Source organism: Eptatretus burgeri, chromosome 11 (genome assembly GCF_056783735.1).
Source record: "Eptatretus burgeri isolate ZD-2024b chromosome 11, Ebu_testis_v1, whole genome shotgun sequence".
In the NCBI taxonomy this organism is placed as follows: domain Eukaryota; kingdom Metazoa; phylum Chordata; class Myxini; order Myxiniformes; family Myxinidae; genus Eptatretus; species Eptatretus burgeri.
The window spans coordinates 89,829,294-89,847,903 of NC_140971.1; the positions used below are offsets into that span (position 1 = coordinate 89,829,294).

The 18,610-nt window shown below is 40.1% G+C and overlaps 1 long non-coding RNA gene and 1 pseudogene across 2 annotated transcripts in view; one reads left to right on the plus strand and one right to left on the minus strand.

Moving 5' to 3' along the window:
• Positions 1 to 2,175: 2,175 nt before the first annotated feature.
• LOC147017596 (uncharacterized) overlaps positions 2,176 to 18,610 on the plus strand; it is a 53,209-nt gene continuing 36,774 nt past the window's right edge. For both annotated transcript variants that reach the window (XR_015049753.1, XR_015049754.1), the window contains exons 1-2: positions 2,176 to 3,615; positions 5,651 to 5,729. This is a non-coding gene — a long non-coding RNA (uncharacterized LOC147017596). The remainder of the gene's footprint in view (positions 3,616 to 5,650; positions 5,730 to 18,610) is intronic.
• On the minus strand, positions 5,962 to 16,626 carry LOC147017597 (uncharacterized; annotated as a pseudogene).

Genomic DNA, 18,610 nt, shown 5'->3' on the forward strand with positions numbered 1-18,610 from the left:
CCAAGCGCATGTATGTGAAGTCCGTATATGCAAATTTTAGGATCAGGGGAGGTTCAGGCCCATTTTTGCCCGACCAATAGCTGACCGGGGGTGGGGAGGGGGCGGCGTGGCCCCGCCTCAAATCGCGTTCTGATCCTAGAATTTGTATATTGGCTTCTCCTGCCGGCTTTAAAGGCGCGAGAATTACCAGGTAAAGGAGAGTGTGGAACTGGTGGAGCTCAGCGTGAAGCGAGGAGCGTTAAGCGTGAAGAAGGGGAGTGCGCACGGTGGAGCTGCAGGCGGCGGGTCGGGGCAAGGGAGCTCGGGTCCGAGGCAAGGAGGACGGCGGTCGGCAACGAGGTTGCAGTGTGGGGGATCGCTCGTCTCGTCACCGTATTCAAGCCAGCCAACCACTCCCCACCCTCAGGGCATCAACAATTTCCCCTTTCCCCCCCCCATCCGCGCTGAGATAGTGCAAGGGGGGCCCCGTTCCTCCTCCACCCCAAACGTGGTGCCAACGAAACCCGCCAAGGGGCACGGAGTCGGGGTACAGCGGCGCGGACATTTGCGGCTTGCCCGCCAACGCATCACGAGGACGCGGGTAAAACCTCCCTGGTCTCGCGGACCTGACCGCTCCTCCAGGCCCCGCGCACATTTGGCCTACGGGCCTGTCTGCCTCCTTGTCTGTGAGGGTGGCTTCTTTCTTTTGCTTTTGTGCAAATGTGTGCTGGTGCCGTCTGTGAAGTAAAACTGTGTAAGTGTTGCCGTGTGTACGCGTTAGGTCAGTGTCAACTGTTTTCTTCTTGCCTTTGCTTTTTGTGTATGGCTGTATATAGTGCTTTCCATGTGTCGCGTAATAAAATGCTTGCTTGTTGAACTGTGCCCGTTTCGCTTCGTTTTTTCTCTCTTGACTCAACATCCTGCTTCACGTAAGGGGTTCGTAGTGGGTGCAACATCCCGGTAATTAATTGTAACCGTCAAGGCCGACGATAACACCGCTCAGTTATCACTGTAACACGGAACGGACCGCTTAAGCGTTTCGTGTCTGGAGTCGGCCTGTGGCATGGAACGATCGCCCGGCCGACCATTCTCGCAGGTACTAAGGGAGATCGAATTTGGCGAGCAACCCTATCCTGCGCGGGTGGGCAATTGGCACGATCGTGGTGGGTTAAACCCCCACCCGTGACGAGCTCCCGGCATTGTTCCGAGAGGGTCACGACTGAATTGTCCGTCTGGTGGGCGACATGCCGCGATTCGAGTTACGTGACCGTTCGCACGCCAGCGGGCGCGAATTCGCAACAATATGTTACCCAGACAGAAAGCTGGAGAAAAATATGTAAAAATCCATGAAACAAGCACACAAACAACAGCACCCACAGCCAACACGAGAGCAGCAAAAACAACAACTACGTGTTATAAAAGATCCTTTTTACATGCGTTTTATTTCATTTTACATCTTCATTGAAATTCACAGATGGACATGCAATATCTTTGTAAAGTACAATATGTTGTCTTGATTAAAGCATCAGCAAAGCGATATGCAAGCACCCCTCCTATGTATTAAAATGGGAACGGGACACGTGAGCATGAAAATGGCACAAACGATCAAAAGAACATGGAATAGACACATCAGCAGGTATGAACTGATTCAGTTCATTCACATACTGAACCTCAGTTTGGTTACTGTCCGAAGTGAAGCTGCCCTGTTGTCTGTAACTCACCACCAAATCAATTCAAGGCTCATTGGTGTACTTTTGTTCTCATTTGTTGGGAATACGAAAATCATTAAGAAAGGGTACGATCAATTATTTTGATCAGAAACAGTCAAATTGTGGTACTTTCAGTGAATAAAATGAGAATGACTTAACAAATTGACGTGTCACTATGGTGGGAAATTTACCTTGTCATGTTGTTCTGATTTTAAAAACAATAGTTGAGATGTTATGTTATAATAATTGTTTGAATAATATATATATATATATATATATATATATATATATATATATATATTTTTTTTTTTCAAAATCGATTAGATGTTTTTCAAGATTATAAACCTCAAGGTGGTGTCGACACCACTCCTCAACAACACCGGCTTGAGAGTTTTCCTTTTTTGATTGAATTATTGGCTTTTCACCACAAACTTCTCTCAAAATTCAATTCATCATCACAATTCCTGGAGGGAAATGCACACTGCTTTATGTTTGAGTGAACTTGAAATGTTGGATTCAAAGATTTTCAATCATTTTGTGAACATAGCATGACCCTGTATAACCTTTATTCTGCTGTCATTATAAACATTTTTATGGCATGGCTTTAACGATAGTGGAAGTATTTCTCAAGATGTAGTCAGCGAGGACAGGCCCTTGCTGCTCCTGCAGTTGGAAGTGAGTGCGTTGCAAGCAGCAGGGGAAAGAGTGTGGCATTGATATGTGTGAGAATTGTGGGTTCAGCTGGTGGATCACCCAGATATCTGAGATTGCAGAGCACTGGTGCTGTTTTCCAGACGACCTGGGATAAATTTCTTGCCTGGGCATTTAATTTTTCCTACATTTCCATATAATATTTGTTTCCTGTTCATTTATCATTGTGTTAGTATATAATCACGTCACATGTTTTTTTTTTGACAGTGTCAAATAAAAAATACTGTTTCTTCCATCGTTGATAAAGTCGAGTTAAGGGCACTCGGATCTCTTTTGTCCTCAAGCCGTATATGAGAGGATCAGCAATGGGTGATGTAAACATACAGATAATGTAGAGGATTAATCTGAATGAAATGCTATGATCTCCTAATCTCACCGATAACACAAATGCCATTCGAGAACCCAACTTAATAACAAACACGATGATCTGTGTGCAGCACGTGTGCAGGGCCTTGTTACTGAATGTACTTGAACTGGATTTTCTACACACGTGGATGATTTTCCAAGAGGTGAAAATGATTGTTGTGGTTGATAATGTATAAACAAAATATATGAGAATGAGAATAATTGTGTTTGTAACGGTTTTTCCTCCACAAGATATTTTAAAGAGAAATCCCATCTGGCAAAATGCTTCTAAAATTGTCAATTCTTTTTCGCAAAAATACAAATGTGATGCAAAAATGGGAAAAGCCATTAGAATTGTAATCGTTGTACTTGTGACACCAAACGCTGGAAACATCATTCCCTTTCTCTTGGCTGTCCAAACTGCATATGAATACGGCCGTAGAATGGCCCAGTACCGGTCGATGTCCATTAACCATGGAATTAAGAATTGAGAATAACCAACACAATCAATGGAGTACAACTGAATGAGACATTCTGTAAAGTAAATACGTCTTTTCACAGCCAAGAGTCCACGTACAAAGGTAAGTGTGGATATAAAAGCCCAAAGTGCATCTGTGATAACACAAAGTGCGATGTAAAACACCATGGGTTTATCAAAACGCCGCATCACACAGGCTCCGAGTACCACGAGGTTCAGCATCACCGCAAACAGAGCCAAAGGTACCAAGGAGTAGTTGATCACCTTCCAGGGTCCGTCATGGGGGAACGAAGAGGCATCCAGGGTGATGAATATGGGGCCCATGTACGGAGCAGTCTGATTCATTGTGTTTCAATGAAATCCTGTTGAAGTATTTTCATTTTTCTACTTCAGGTTAGTTTTTGTGGATGTAATTCAAAACGAGTGCCCTGATGTCGATGTTGTTAAATCTGGAAAGAAAAATCATTCGAAGTTGATGTTAAATAATTAATCCTTTTTGTTTTTCATTACTTTATTTTTGCGAAACAGTTTCTGCACTTCTGAGTTACAAATAATTATCATCAGATTTTAAATAGTACGAAATGAAAGAACATCGTTCGACTGAACTGTGATTCTATAACTAATCTATCAAGGGAACATAATACAGGGGTTACTTTGGCCCAAAGGGGAAACATTGGCACAACACTATATCCCCTGATTCTGATATACCAAACTCAGTCACAGAATGTCGGTGTTGTGGAAGCATGTTTTGGCAAGGGTTGTGCTGGATGGTGTGTCCTTGCATTCACTGCAGTAGCTCGGGAAGGAATTTGGAACTTGGCCATGGTACCCAGCAATGGCTCGCTTATTCTTCATGGAGACATCATCTGGGATCTTTAACGTTCAACTGATGTAGGCAGACGGGATTCCCGTTTGACATCCATTCGTGGGGTGACACATACATTGATGAATCAACCTCCCTGTGAAACACTGTTTATAACTTGGTTGAGATTCAAACCCTGGTGAGACAGCGTCAAGTCGAGTATGTTACTTTTGGGAAAGCATCCCTGGTTTATGGTACATCTGCAGTTCTTCCACTGTAATGCTGAAGTCTTCACATTACACGACACCATTTTTTCAATCCGCAGACGACAATCGGCAGGATCCACCCAAATGTGAATCCATCCATTTTTATACAAAGAGAACCAAAAAATTACAAACCTTCCTTCAAATGATTTCACTCTTTTGGTTACATGAGATAATGTTGGACACATGGAACACAAACTATATATTTGTGATGATGTGAGATGATGTGCAGTCACAGTATTATTTGTTTATAATGTTATTATTGTGGTGATCATGAATATGCAAGTGATTTGAACAGTGTTTAAAAATGATGCACTGATGTGATCAGGTTCCCAGTTTTCCTGATCATGTTGTGATCTTCTCTTTCAAGTATTCTGCTCTTGATATATACCTGTATTCTCATCTCATCACCTGTTATAATCTTTATTTAAACACAGATTAGGTCACTGAGATGCAAATGTCAGTCTCCACATTGTTTTAATGGGTGATTGTGTCATTCTCATGACTTGATTGTGTCTGTCTTATTAATGCGATTGCATATTGTGATGGTGATCATTGCATGTAATGTCATTATCATTATCGTAATGATAATTACATTCAGTAAAATGAAACAAAAGCATGATTTTGTGCCAATGCTCTATTTTTATTCACTTATTACATTGTATTCTCATTTATCATTGGGGAAGCACAGTCGACACAGCATTAGGATATGTCACAAACATAATCAAATTGAAGACCAAATACTACATTGCAGTCATCAGGAGGAAACTGAATAAGTAAAGAGCAAAGATGAAATCATCAGGAGGAACCTGGACATGATTTGGCTCGGTTTATCAGTTTATATTCCTCGTGACGTTATCTCAACATGAATCGATCACGGCTCCAATTGGCTGAATTATGTTGCAATGGCAAACACCTCAATAACTCAGCTCGTGTTCACAATATTTAAAAAGCTGTTCAACATTTCACTTTCACATGACGCAGATCTATTCCGTGTACCACCCAAAAGGAGGGGGACCTGGCATATCAGCTCCTTGGTTTATTTTTTTGTTCAATTGTATATTATACTCTCAGTAAACATCCTATTGATTGAGGTTTACAACGGAGGAATTATTAATTAAAGCGATGATAAGCGATGGTGAACACACGTTTAATCTCAACATGAAAATGCTTCAAAAATATGATTAATTAGAAAGGTAATATTGAATTATAAACATAAAGCGATGATGTTATAATTGTAAATGTTAATTATGTTTCAGCACATGTGTGTTTTAAGCATAAACAATTTCTTTACAGAAATGACCTTCCCTTGTTTTTAGTTTCTGGATATTTGAATATTTCTTGTGTCTGTTTCAATCTTCAGGCACAGAAATGTTTCTCACTTGACTCGGATCAGAGTGTCGGTCTCTGAAAGAATGAGAACTGAACATAAACCCCATTAGGTAAAACAAATTGTTTTACTTTCAACAGATTAATCAAATGTGTTTGTTTATATCAGATTCTGATCATTTCCAATCATGTTTCTTCCCGATGATAATCGTTTTATTCCAGAACTCTCACTTATTGACCACAAATGTAAACAGGTGTGAATATATATATATATATATATATATATATATATATATATATATATATATATATATATATATATATATATATATGTTTCAGTTACCCTCACTCTATCCCCTCACAACGGAGATGAGAGCAGGTCTTGTGCGTGTAGCTGGGAGAGTAAGTTTGATTCATCGTCATAGTTAAATTCTCCATTGTATGCACCAGCATCCTTTTCATCAACATGTTTTAATTTATTTTAATTGATGTAAATGTTATTTTATTGAGGAAATACAAAATATATGAAAGTATGAAAAGACCAGTGTTCTTTATTATTTTTAAAACATGAAATTGTTCTTTGGATACATTTTGTTACTTTTCTTTATCTTCAAAAAAATTATGCAACAGTTTGTGGAATATAGACTTGTTCCAGTTAATGAACAAAACACTTTACCTGAGTTTCTTTGCTGACCCAACTCCGTTGTCTTCACCGCACCTCCTCATCAATCCAAGGCTCGTTGTTCTCCTTAATATACTCGTGTGTTGGGAACGTTGAGATCGTTAATAATCTTCAAGATAAGTTCCCTTGACAGGAAAGAGCCAAGTTGTGGCATTTTGGTTAATAACATGATAATTACTTCACTAATTATCATAATACTGCATCTGGAGAATTTTGAATGCTTTCTTTCATATTTATTTTTATAAAGAATCGTTGAGTCTGTGTTGTATATTGTTGCAGTTCTGCAAAACTGCATGCTGCAAAGACAATGGCACCAAACATACAGTTATTTCATGAGGATTCGTGTCGTTAGTCCTTCCCTCATGTCGAGTGGGTAAATGGGCTGAATTGCATTGCGTGGGACTCGTAGGTAGGTCTAATAAATATCTCTTTGATCCTACTCTGACCTCCATGCAAACCCTTTCCTTTTAGCCATAATACACAACAAGCACGCAAGCACATATGCCATTCAATGAACAATTGTTTAATAGGCACACGGTGATGCCCACAAGACGACCTTCCTTGGGAATTTGCGCGCCATTTTCCATTCAAATCTGCATGACAATTCCCAACCAGCACCTCACCTTACTCCTCACCTCACTCACCAAGTCTCCCCCCTTTGACCACAAATTCCTCTCACACACGTGAAAAATACTCCTGCACCCCCTTGGACCTCTGCATCACTACAATTCGCCACTCTATTTTGAGCACCACGTAGCGTCGGCCATTGTTCTTGGTGCCGCTCGACCACACGACAGATGCTGTATTCTCCACCGCATCTCACCAGGAACATCCCGGGTGAGCGTCCAGAATTATTGCATCCGTCATCCAGTCATAAGACCATGGCTAGACCGGAAACAATGAGGAGGGGTACTGGGAAGGTTCAATGGGAAGGTTTGATGTTTCTTGTTCAATCCAGTGATTTGGTAGGGGTCCCGAATGTTCAGTGTGGCTCGTTAAGGAGCCCGTGGGTCTTGGAGAAAGTTGGCTACCATCCTAAATGCAAACTATGCTCAGTGTACGTTTGGGGCTTTGGTGCCAGCTCGAGGTGCATGATGACCATGTTAAGCTGGGAGCTCCGAACCATGCCAAAGGAGCTCCGATCCTCAAAAGAGACTCAAGGTGGGCTTTTTTGAGTCATGGCTTCCTTCTTGCCACCGCTCTGTTCCTACCAGATTTGTGGAGTGCTTGCGATATTGTTGTCACATGCATGCAATGATCAATTGCCCATGCATGTCCTTGCAATAAAGGCCTGTTGCTCTTTCAAAGTTGCCCTTGGCATCTTGGTGGCCTCTCTGATCAGTGTGCTCCTTGGTTGGTCTTCCAGTTGGGAGGGACTCCCTGATCTTGGCAGGGTTCTGGTGGTCTCATATGCCTTCCACTTCTTAATGATTGTCTTGACTGTGCTCCAAGGGATATTCAAACCCTTTGAAATATTTTAAAAGTCACCGCTGATCTGTCTTTCCACATCTTTATCCCAGAGGTCTTTTGAAGGCTCATCGGTGCTCATGATTGAGTCAGGTCAGGTATCGGAGCATATGCCAGACCCGTGTGTCGCTGCGTCCACTTTCCGGCGGTACTCCAGGGGCCTCCATCTGGCCTTCCCCCAGGCAGATTCCAGGCCCATCCCCATCTCCTTGAGATGCTGGTCAACCTGCTGCAACCACGATGCACGTGGTGGGCCATTGGCCTCCTCCACTCACGAGACTCCCTCGCTGAGAGAATCTGGTGAGCAGGATCAGCGTCAGAAAAACGAGCCACATGTCCATACAGCCGCAACTGACGCTCGCGGACCATGTAGGTAACAAATCTCATCCGAGTCTCTCTCAGCAACTGCTGGATGGACACAAAAACTGACCAGCGATGGCCAAGGATTCTCCGAAGAGACCTGGTTCCAAAGGAATTTCGTATTTGTCTCAGATCCTTGGTCAGAGTCCAAGTCTCGCATCCATAGAGCAAGACTGGAAGCACCAAGGACCTGGAGACTCAGGCTTTCGTCCTCCCGCACTGGTACCGACAGCGCCACACCCCATGATCCAGTGAAACCGTGACTCCCCAGGCCCGATCCAGCAGTCTGTTGTCCTCTGGCTTACAGCCAGCAGAGACATGAATATCACTGCAAAAGGCCCAGTCACACCTTGACGTTTAACCAGCTTATGCCGATTTTTGGAACATTTGTGTAAAACGCTGGTACACGTTGAATACGTTATGGGTAAGTTTTGATTACATTGAGAGCACGCTGAAAAACACTGCCATACGTCGTTGTACGCTGGCTTTAAACGTTGTACTTTTCGATTGCCCTCAAATTTTCCATGCTTGAAATTTTAAGACTTATGCCAGTGTATGACTTGCACATTCCGCATAACGCTGGCCATAAGTTGTAGCCCCGTTACGCGATCGTTGAGACACGTCGACACACGTTACTTGTAAGGTACTCATAAGTCGAAACACGTCAAGGTAATGGATAGCGTCAGTGTTCCAGACTCCCTGGGGTTTTTTTTTTCTTCTTCTTCGGTTTGATGGTGATGTCGACACTTCGATTTCTCGTGCGGTTGTAATATAATATAATAAAAAGGCTGCCGCTCAACGATTTAAATCATAACCGCACGAGAAATCAAAGTGTCGACTTCACCGTCATACCAAAGAAAAAAAATAAAACAGGGAGTCTGGAACACTGACGCTAACCATTACCTTGAGTGTTTCGACTTATGAGTACCTCACAAGTAACTTTTGTCGACGTGTGCCAACGTTCGCATATCGTGCGTACAACTTATTCCCATCGCATGCGGAACGTGTGTCATACGGCAAGTACGTCGTAAAATGTTTAACACGTTTATAATTACAAGACGTACTCCACTTAATACCAATTATGATAGCCTACTTTAGCGTTTTATTCATGCATACCAAACTTACCCATACCGTATTCGACGTGCGCCAGCGTTTTAGACGCATTTTTCAGAGGTCGGTATACGCTGGCAAGATCGCCAAGGTGTGACTGCGATGTTGACACTTCCATTTCTGCGGCAGTTATGATTTGAATCGTTGTACGGCAGCCTTTTAATAAGCTACGTCACGTCATCGTCGGCGATGCGTGTAGCGCGCTATGCATCAGTTAGACCAGGGGTCGGGAACGTGTGGCTCGCGAGCCAGGTATGGCTCTTTTGATGATTGCATCTGGCTCGCAGATAAAATTGGAGTTTGAAACTTGGAAAGCCCAATATTTCTCGCAGAAGCTTTACCTATAGTTTGAATGGTGTCGTGCTTCATTCACGTGCAGGGCTGAACTTGGCAGAAGGAGAGAAGAAAAAACACCTCCGAATTGTCTGAAGCGGTTTTTGTTTCGTCCAGTCATGCGGCCGACGCGAGTAGTGATTTCGGTTCCTCCAATGACGTGCCGCCACCGAGACGCATCACGGAATTCATCTCGACCAATCACGCGCCACCGCTGAGGCGACAGCATCCCAGAGTCGGCCAGCCGCGCCGCACCTCTCGAGTATGTCAGCCCGTGCGCAGGCCAGCCAGACTCACTTGGGTCAACATCTCCCTCTCTCTCATTTGCTCAAAGCTAACCCTTCGACGAAGAAGATAGCGAAAAGAAAAAAAGATGAGGAGTATCGTACATTTCAGGACGAATGGGCCGAAGAATTCGCCTTTGTGGAGAGAGCAGGTTCTGTGGTGTGTCTAATTTGCAATGACAAAATTGCATCGATGAAACGGTCGAATATAAAGCAGCACTTCGACACGCGCCATGCTACCTTTGCATCAAAATACCCTGTGGGAGACAGCAGAAAGAAAGCGTGCCAAGAGCTACTGAGCAGGGTGCAAGCCAGCCAGCAGCAACTCCGCGTATGGACCCGGCAAGGTGACTATAATTCCGCCAGCTTTGCTGGATCTTTAGCAATAGTGAGGAATGGAAAACCATTCACAGATGGCGAGTATGCAAAAACGTTCATGCTGGATGTCGCCAATGAACTTTTTGATGATCTTCCGAACAAAGACAAGATAATCAAATGGATACAAGACATGCCTCTGTCGGCAAGAACTGTTCATGATCGTACCATCATGATGGCAAACCAAGTGGAGGAAACGCAAGTGAAGGACATAAATACAGCGCCGTTCTTTTCCCTGGCTTTGGATGAGTCAACAGACGTAAGCCATTTGTCGCAGTTCAGTGTGATTGCAAGATATGCTGCTGGTGATACACTGCGCAAAGAAAGTCTTGCTGTTCTGCCAATAAAAGGGTCCACAAGAGGTGAGTATTTATTCAAGTCTTTCATGGAGTTCGCTCAAGAAAAAAATCTACGAATGGATAAACTTATCTCGGTGTGTACTGATGGTGCTCCGTGTATGGTGGGGAAAAACAAAGGATTTGTGGCGCTTCTCCGTGAACATGAAAATAGACCCATCCTAAGTTTCCATTGCATTCTACACCAGGAGGCACTTTGTGCTCAGATGTGTGATGGGCAGCTTGGCGAAGTGATGTCGCTGGTCATTCGTGTGATCAACTTTATTGTTGCCCGAGCCTTAAATGCTCGCCAGTTTAAAACACTGCTGGATGAAGTTGGAAATAACTATCACGGTCTGCTTTTGCACAGCAATGTGCGTTGGTTGTCAAGAGGGAAGGTGCTTAGCTGTTTTGCGGCTTGCCTGAACGAAATCCGGACTTTCCTTGAAATGAAAGGGATTGAGCATCCTGAGCTAGCCAAAACTGAGTGGCTCCTCAAGTTTTACTGTCTCGTGGATATGACTGAACATCTGAATGAGCTCAACGTGAAAATGCAAGGCATTGGAAATACAGTGTTATCCCTTCAACAAGCCATGTTTGCTTTTGAAAACAAGCTGGAGCTCTTTATCATGGATCTTGAAACAGGTCGTTTACTACATTTTGAAAAACTGAGACAATTTAAAGATGCATGCACAGCAAGTGAGCCCACTCAAAACTTTGATCTCCACCAGTTAGCTGGCTTCACATCCAGTCTCCTACAGTCATTCAAAGCACGCTTTGGAGAATTTCGTGAGCACACTCGTCTTTTTAAGTTCATCACCCATCCAAACGAGTGTTCACTGAACACAGCCGACCTGAGTTACATTCCTGGTGTCTCCGTCAGAGATTTTGAAGCAGAAGTGGCTGACCTGAAGGCCTCAGACATGTGGGTGAATAAGTTCAAGTCACTGAATGAAGATTTGGAAAGAATCGCATGACAGAAAGCAGAGTTGGCGAGCAAGCACATGTGGACAGAAATGAAAAAACTTCAACCCGAAGACGAGCTGATTATCAAAACTTGGAACGCGCTTCCTGTCACATACCTCACACTGCAGCGTGTGAGTATTGCTGTATTGACCTTGTTTGGATCTACGTATGCATGTGAGCAGTCATTCTCACATCTTAAAAACATCAAGTCCAACCTACGATCACGTCTAACGGATGAAAGCCTCAACGCTTGCATGAAGCTTAACCTCACCAAGTACCAACCAGACTACAAAGCCATCAGCAAATCCATGCAGCACCAGAAGTCCCATTAATGGTGAGTATTATAACAACATTATTTAAAAGAATAAATTCAGAGGCTTATTATACTCACATTTAGTTGAATTCAGTCTTAAAATATATTATATGGCTCTCACTGAAATAGATTTCCAAATATTTTGCTTTAATGGCTCTCTGAGTCAAAAACGTTCCCGACCCCTGCCTTATGGGAAACCCGAACATAATTTGTAAGTCCAAGGAACTGTACCGATTACATCAACAATTTCAAAAAGTTCATTTGTCCATTGTTTAGTATAACCTTTTTCAAAATGAGATTTCCACCTGAATATTCTTACTCTATCACCAACTTTGAACTTAAGCTTTATGACGTTAATCTCTTTTTCATATTCTAATTTTGTAAATGTTTCTGATGGCTTCGTTTTCATTGAGATATGAATCATGTTGTACTTATTTACAATGTGCTGAATTAAAGATAATCATTGTTGAGAACCGAGTTGAGTGAACAATTATATAGTCTCTCTTTTAAAGTGTGATTGAAATGCCCAATAACAACTGCTTTTCCTTCATTAAAGGTGCTGCATAATGTGATACTGTTATTTTTAAGAAAATTCAAAAATGTTTTGTGGCAGAACTCTGTACCCTCATCAGTCCACAATTTTTGGAGGTTTTCTCTTGCTTTTATTAAATATCTGTTGAAAGGCAAACAAAAGAGTATTACCTGTTTTGTTTTTCAAAGGGACAACCCAAGCATATCGACTCCTCAAATCAATAATGGTTAAAACATACTTAACTTGTACCCCTTATCATTATTGAGTTCAATCAAATCAGCGGACCAGATATAATCAACTTCCTTGGAATAAATCTTCCTTATATTAAATTTTGTGATTATTAACCTCCGCCATCTTCGAAGATGGATGGAGGTTACTGTTTTCACACCTTTCTGTTTGTTTGTTTGTCACTTACGAAATCTAAAGATTTCGTAAGTATATTGATGCCTTCCGTTTCTGTTTGTTTGTTTGTTTGTAGGCACGATAACTCGAGAACGGAAGAAGCTACCAATGTCAAATTACACCACGTGATTCAGGAGGGTAATGGCTTGTGCTGATTAGATTTTGGTCAAAATCGGTCAAAGGTCAAGGTCACAGCAAGGTCAAATATTCGATTTTTGATGGTTTGGTACAGATAACTCGAGAACGGAAGAAGCTACCAATGTCAAATTACACCACGTGATTCAGGAAGGTGATGGCTAGCGCTGATTAGATTTTGGTCAAAATCGGTCAAAGGTCAAGGCCACAGTGAGGTCAAACATCCAAAACATTCGATTTTTGATGGTTTGGTACAGAATCATCTTAGAAACTTCTGGTTTGCGTCGCTACGTTCTCTCGAGACAGCTTTTTATTAGACAAGGTCAGTGGTCAAGTTGACGATTTCGTAAGTACCAGTCTATGACTGCTTGTTTGTTTGTTTGTTTGTTTGTACGCACGGTAACTCAAGAACGGAAGGAGCTACCAATGTCAAATTACACCACGTGATTCAGGAGGGTGGTGGCTCGCGCTTATTAGATTTTGGTCAAAATCGATCACAGTGAGGTCAAATAATCGATTTTTGATGGTTTGGTACAGATAACTCGAGAACAGAAGAAGCTACCAATGTCAAATTACACCACGTGATTCAGGAGGGTGGTGACTCACGCTGATTAGATTTTGGTCAAAATCGGTCAAAGATCAAGGTCACAGTGAGGTCAAACATCCAAAACATTCGATTTTTGATGGTTTGGTACAGAATCATCGTAGAAACTTCTGGTTTGTGTCGATACCTTCTCTCGAGACAGCTTTTATTCGACAAGGTCAGAGGTCAAGTTCATGATTTCGTAAGTACCAGTCTATGACTGCTTGTTTGTTTGTTTGTGAACAGTATTACGGAAAAACTCCTCGACGGATTTCGACGAAACTTGGTGGGGGGTGAGGTATGGTCCAAGGATCATGCCATTAAATTTTGGACTTGGTCCCCTCCCCCCAAAAAAAAATTATTCGAGAAAAGAAATTTTTTTTTTGCATTTCTATATGTTTTAAGTGATTTCCAACCCCCCCTCCCCCCCAAAAAAATTATGAGAAATATTTTTTTTTGCATTTCTACATGTTTTAAGTGATTTCCACCCCCCCAAAAAATTGTTACCCCCCCCCAAAAAAGGGAATTTTTTTTGCATTTCTACATGTTTTAAGTGATTTCCAACGCCCCAAAACAATTGTTACCCAGCCCCCAATAAAAAATTTAGAGAATTTTTTTTTTTTTTGCATTTCTACATCTTTTAAGTTATTTCCAACCCCCACCCCCCAAAAAAAAATTGTTAGAGAAAAAAAACTTTTGCAACTTTTTTTTCAACATTTTCGATTTCTTTTTTTTGCATTTCTACATGTTTTAAGTGATTTCCACCCCCCCCAACACCCCCCCCCCCCAAAAAAAAAGTTGGGGAAAAGAACTATAACTCTGTCAGCACTGTTGACATCATATTTAATGAATAAGATATAAGGTTCACTTGAGTGACCCAGCAATATTGGCAGCAGAGGTTTTGCATTCTCCCGAGTGCTCCCCCTCTAGTTAACCTCCGCCATCGAAGATGGATGGAGGTTACTGTTTTCACCCCTTTCTGTTTGTTTGTTTGTTTGTTTGTTTGTGAACAGTATTACGGAAAAACTCCTTGACAGATTTCGACGAAACTTGGTGGCGGGGTTAGGTCTGGTCCAAGGATCATGGCGTTAGATTTTGGACTTGGTCCAAAATCCAATATGGCCGCAATGGCGGCCAATTTGAAAAAAATATTTGAATTTTTTTTTTTGCATTTCTACATGTTTTAAGTGATTTCCAACCACCCCCCACCCCAAAAAACAAATTGTTAGAGAAAAAAATTTTAAAACTTTTTTTTTCAACAAAATTTCGATTTCTTTTTTTGCATTTCTACATATTTTAAGTGATTTCAAACAAAAAAACATGCCAAAATTATAATTGCAGCTGATTTTGGAACTTCAGGTGGATATACCCATGTAAAATCAATTTTTGTCTCAAGGAATCTAGTTATGACTAATGAAATGAGTATGTAAAAGTTAAAAGTAAAAGGGAAAGTTGCAAACTATAACTCTGTGAGCACTGTTGACGTCAAATTGAATGAATGGGATATCAGGTTCACTTGAGTGACCGAGCAGTATTGGCGGCGGAGGTTTTGCACTCTACCGAGTGCTCCCCCTCCAGTTGGTTCATGTAGTTAATTTGCTAATTGCTCTTCAATCCTAATGACATCATTAGAGCCTATAAGTTTTTTGAATTTCCAAGCCCAATTTTCAATTTTGCACTGATCATCTTCTTCACGATGAACCTATTAATTTTTTCACTCAAGGTTGGATTTTGTATCAAAGATAAATTATTCAACATTTCTCGATCTGCTTCGTGTCTTTCTTCCAATGTCGTGCTATTTTCATAATCAATATCATGCCTCATACACACTTCATCAACTCTATTTTTAGGTTTAGACCAAGGTTTAGGATTGTCAGTCTCTAATCTTTTATTCAAGTTTGTTCCTGGACCACAGAAAGAATACCCTGGTAGATGTAATTTCCCTGGTATTCCAGTTGTTGTAAATTTACTTCCTGATAAAAACTTTTGTATATCTCCCCCTCGTTTGTGTTTGGTGATGAATTTACTCTTTTTTTTTAGAGCCACACACCGAACATGTGCCTTTTTGTATAACCCGATTATTTTTACTGTTGACATATGAGATATTTTTAGTATTAGTTTTCTTTTTACATTTGAGACAATAACTCATTTATTTACGAGAAAAATTCCTGCAGAGTGCGAAAACCTTTTTAGTTTCCAACATGCACATTTGAATCTTCATTTTTAAAACATAAAGAATCCTTCGAAATGGCTTCACTCTCTCCTCCATTTATTTAAGAAAATTTTTTTGCAAAACCTTTATCAAAGTGAATTGCACCAACATCATAAATAATATAATCTTTTCCTTCTTTCTCTTCTTTATCTCCACTTTTTTCATTAATACCTTCTTGTTGAACTTGATGTTAATATTCTTGATGGATATATTTCTAATGGACTTGTCAATTCTTGGTTTTCCCCCTCAGTGTGTTGAAATCGATTTATTTTCTGAAACACCTTTGATCTTTTTATAATCTCACTGGTTTCCATATTTTTACATTTATTCATTCTCTCTTTCCTCTCTCTCTCCCTCTCCTCCTTCTCTCTCTTCTCCCTCTCCCCCTTCTCTCTCTCTTCTCGCTTTCCTGCTTCCTCTCCTCTTTCTCTCTCTTCTCCTTCTCCTCCTCTCTCTCTTTCCTCCCTCTCCCTCTTCTCCCTCTCTCTTCTCCCTCTCCTCCTCTCTCTCTTCTCCCTCTCCTCCTTCTCTCTCCTCCTTCTCTCTTGTCTCAGTTTCTTCAACTCATTCCTCATCCCTTACAATCCTTGAACTACGTGCACCCCATAGAATATCATACATATATTCATCTGGATTACTTGATATTCCTGCATGCAAAATATTTTTTTGACAACAGTAAACAAGCTTTTTACAGGCTTAAAGAGCCTTGTGTTTTCTTAACTTCAAATTATTTCGTTATTTAACATTTTAGTTTAATCCAAAGTTGTTGATTTATAAACATCAGTATAAAGCCAATCTTTTATTGAAAATACCCCATTCTTATGTTGTAGAACATTATTTATTAAAATACCGAATACCCTTTTCTTGAAGGTATGCTTGGACACAGAAATGATAATTTTCTTGAAGCCTTCTTGCTGTCATTTATGTATCAGAAATATATGACAGATTAATATAATGACAGGAAATACCTCCCCATCTTCCCATTGTTAAATCAGTTTGTATTCCCTTTCTTATTATATATAATCCTGTTCTTTGTGTTTTCATGAAAAAGCAATGGCAAAACCATTATTGATTTCCACCTTATTAAATTCTTTTATTTGTTGTTTGCTAATCGTGCTTCCACAAAACTCATTCTCGGCACCAAGTGGATAATATTCTTCCTTACGAGACTGATTTAATTGTTCCAGGTCTTCTCGGTTAATTTTAAATGACCAATTATAGCCTAAATCATTCATATTATATCCCCATTGTTCTATTCTCAGAGAAACGATACACCCTTCTTCATAAAAATTAATTTTAATTGGAACTGTGAATTCGGTATGACCTGGAGATAAAATCAACGCTTCTGTATCTTTGAAATACACTGCCGTTTTATTGGAGGATATATATATATATATATATATATATATATATATATATATATATATATATATATATATATATATTGTGATAAATCACTTAATCTCACCAAGTCATTAACGTCAGTCGGACTTGGAAAATGTATTAATTGAAAAGCATTTTTCATATTAATATTTTTTTCTACACTATATTTCTGTCGTTCAGCCTGTGCCTTTGTGTAATAATTTGATAAATCAATATCCAGTGCTTGAGATACACCAAAGGTAGAACCATCTTTTCCAACATAAGTCATTTATATTAGATTAAAAATAACATCATAATTTTTTTTATTTTTCTTTCGATGAAATAACACATATAAACATAATTGACCACAACACTTGGAATTTAATTATTGGACTTGAAATGTTTGATAAACAGCATTCTGCAAGAATTTCATGACTTCAACAGGTGGTGGAAGACCTTAACTATAAAAATAATATTTAACTTGATCATTATAAATACAAACCCAATGATAACCATTTGCATTATTATCTTCTAAATCCATAATAATATTCTTTGTATATTTTGACAAGTTTGTTAACTTATCTCTCAAACATGTAACCACATTATCAATTTTTAATTTCTTTCAATATTTGACAAGTTCTAAATTTACGTAGTTTTTTCCAAATTCCTTAAACCACTCATCAATGCTCATTTATTTATGAGAAAGAGATAATCCGTTACCCCTTTAAGTTAATTTTACACCTGCCTGTGCGATAGAAGAAAGCATATCTCCAACTAACAATTTCACTTTATCAGGTAGGCTTTCAAGTTTTTCAGCAAAATCTACAATTACACCACTTCCACTAATTTGTTTCTCCAACTCTTTGTTATGTCTTTTCAACTCTTTTTGACCCCGGAGTTGAGCCTTTCTTTCGTTGGAGGTTTTCACCGCTGTTGAAATACCACCCGTCAATGCTCCAGCCACACTTAAACCAGCAAATAAAGGAATTAGAAATGGGAGAAATCCTCCACTCGTCTCTCTTATTGAATATTTATTCAACATTGGTTTTGACATTTTAATTTTAAGTGAGCCAGTATCGTTCAAGATTTTCACCTGTTCACTTGTGAGCAAAACATCAATTCTTACTGCTCCTTTTCTCTGAATTGTATTAATGTCAATCATACAAGGATTTTGATTTTGAATACAAGATGATAGTTTATTAAGATTGATTTGATTAACATATACCCCAGTTGGCACTTCACTACTCATTTATTTATCCAAAAGTTACATGAGACTAATCATAACACCATTATCTGCATTAATCTGTAATTCTGTTTCTACCAAAAGCAAACAATATGTCTTAACTTCTTCACTCTCTCCTCTTTCAATGTATAAGGAAGTATCCACTCGATTAGACTTTATAGTTTCCTTTTGAGCACTCAGGTCAATCGTGAAGATTGAATACAGTCTTTTAAATGCTGTCATATCCAAAATGGGTTCTTTATTTGCATTGCTTTCACACACCTTTTGGTAGGACTTGTGTGCTTCAACATAATCATTTCT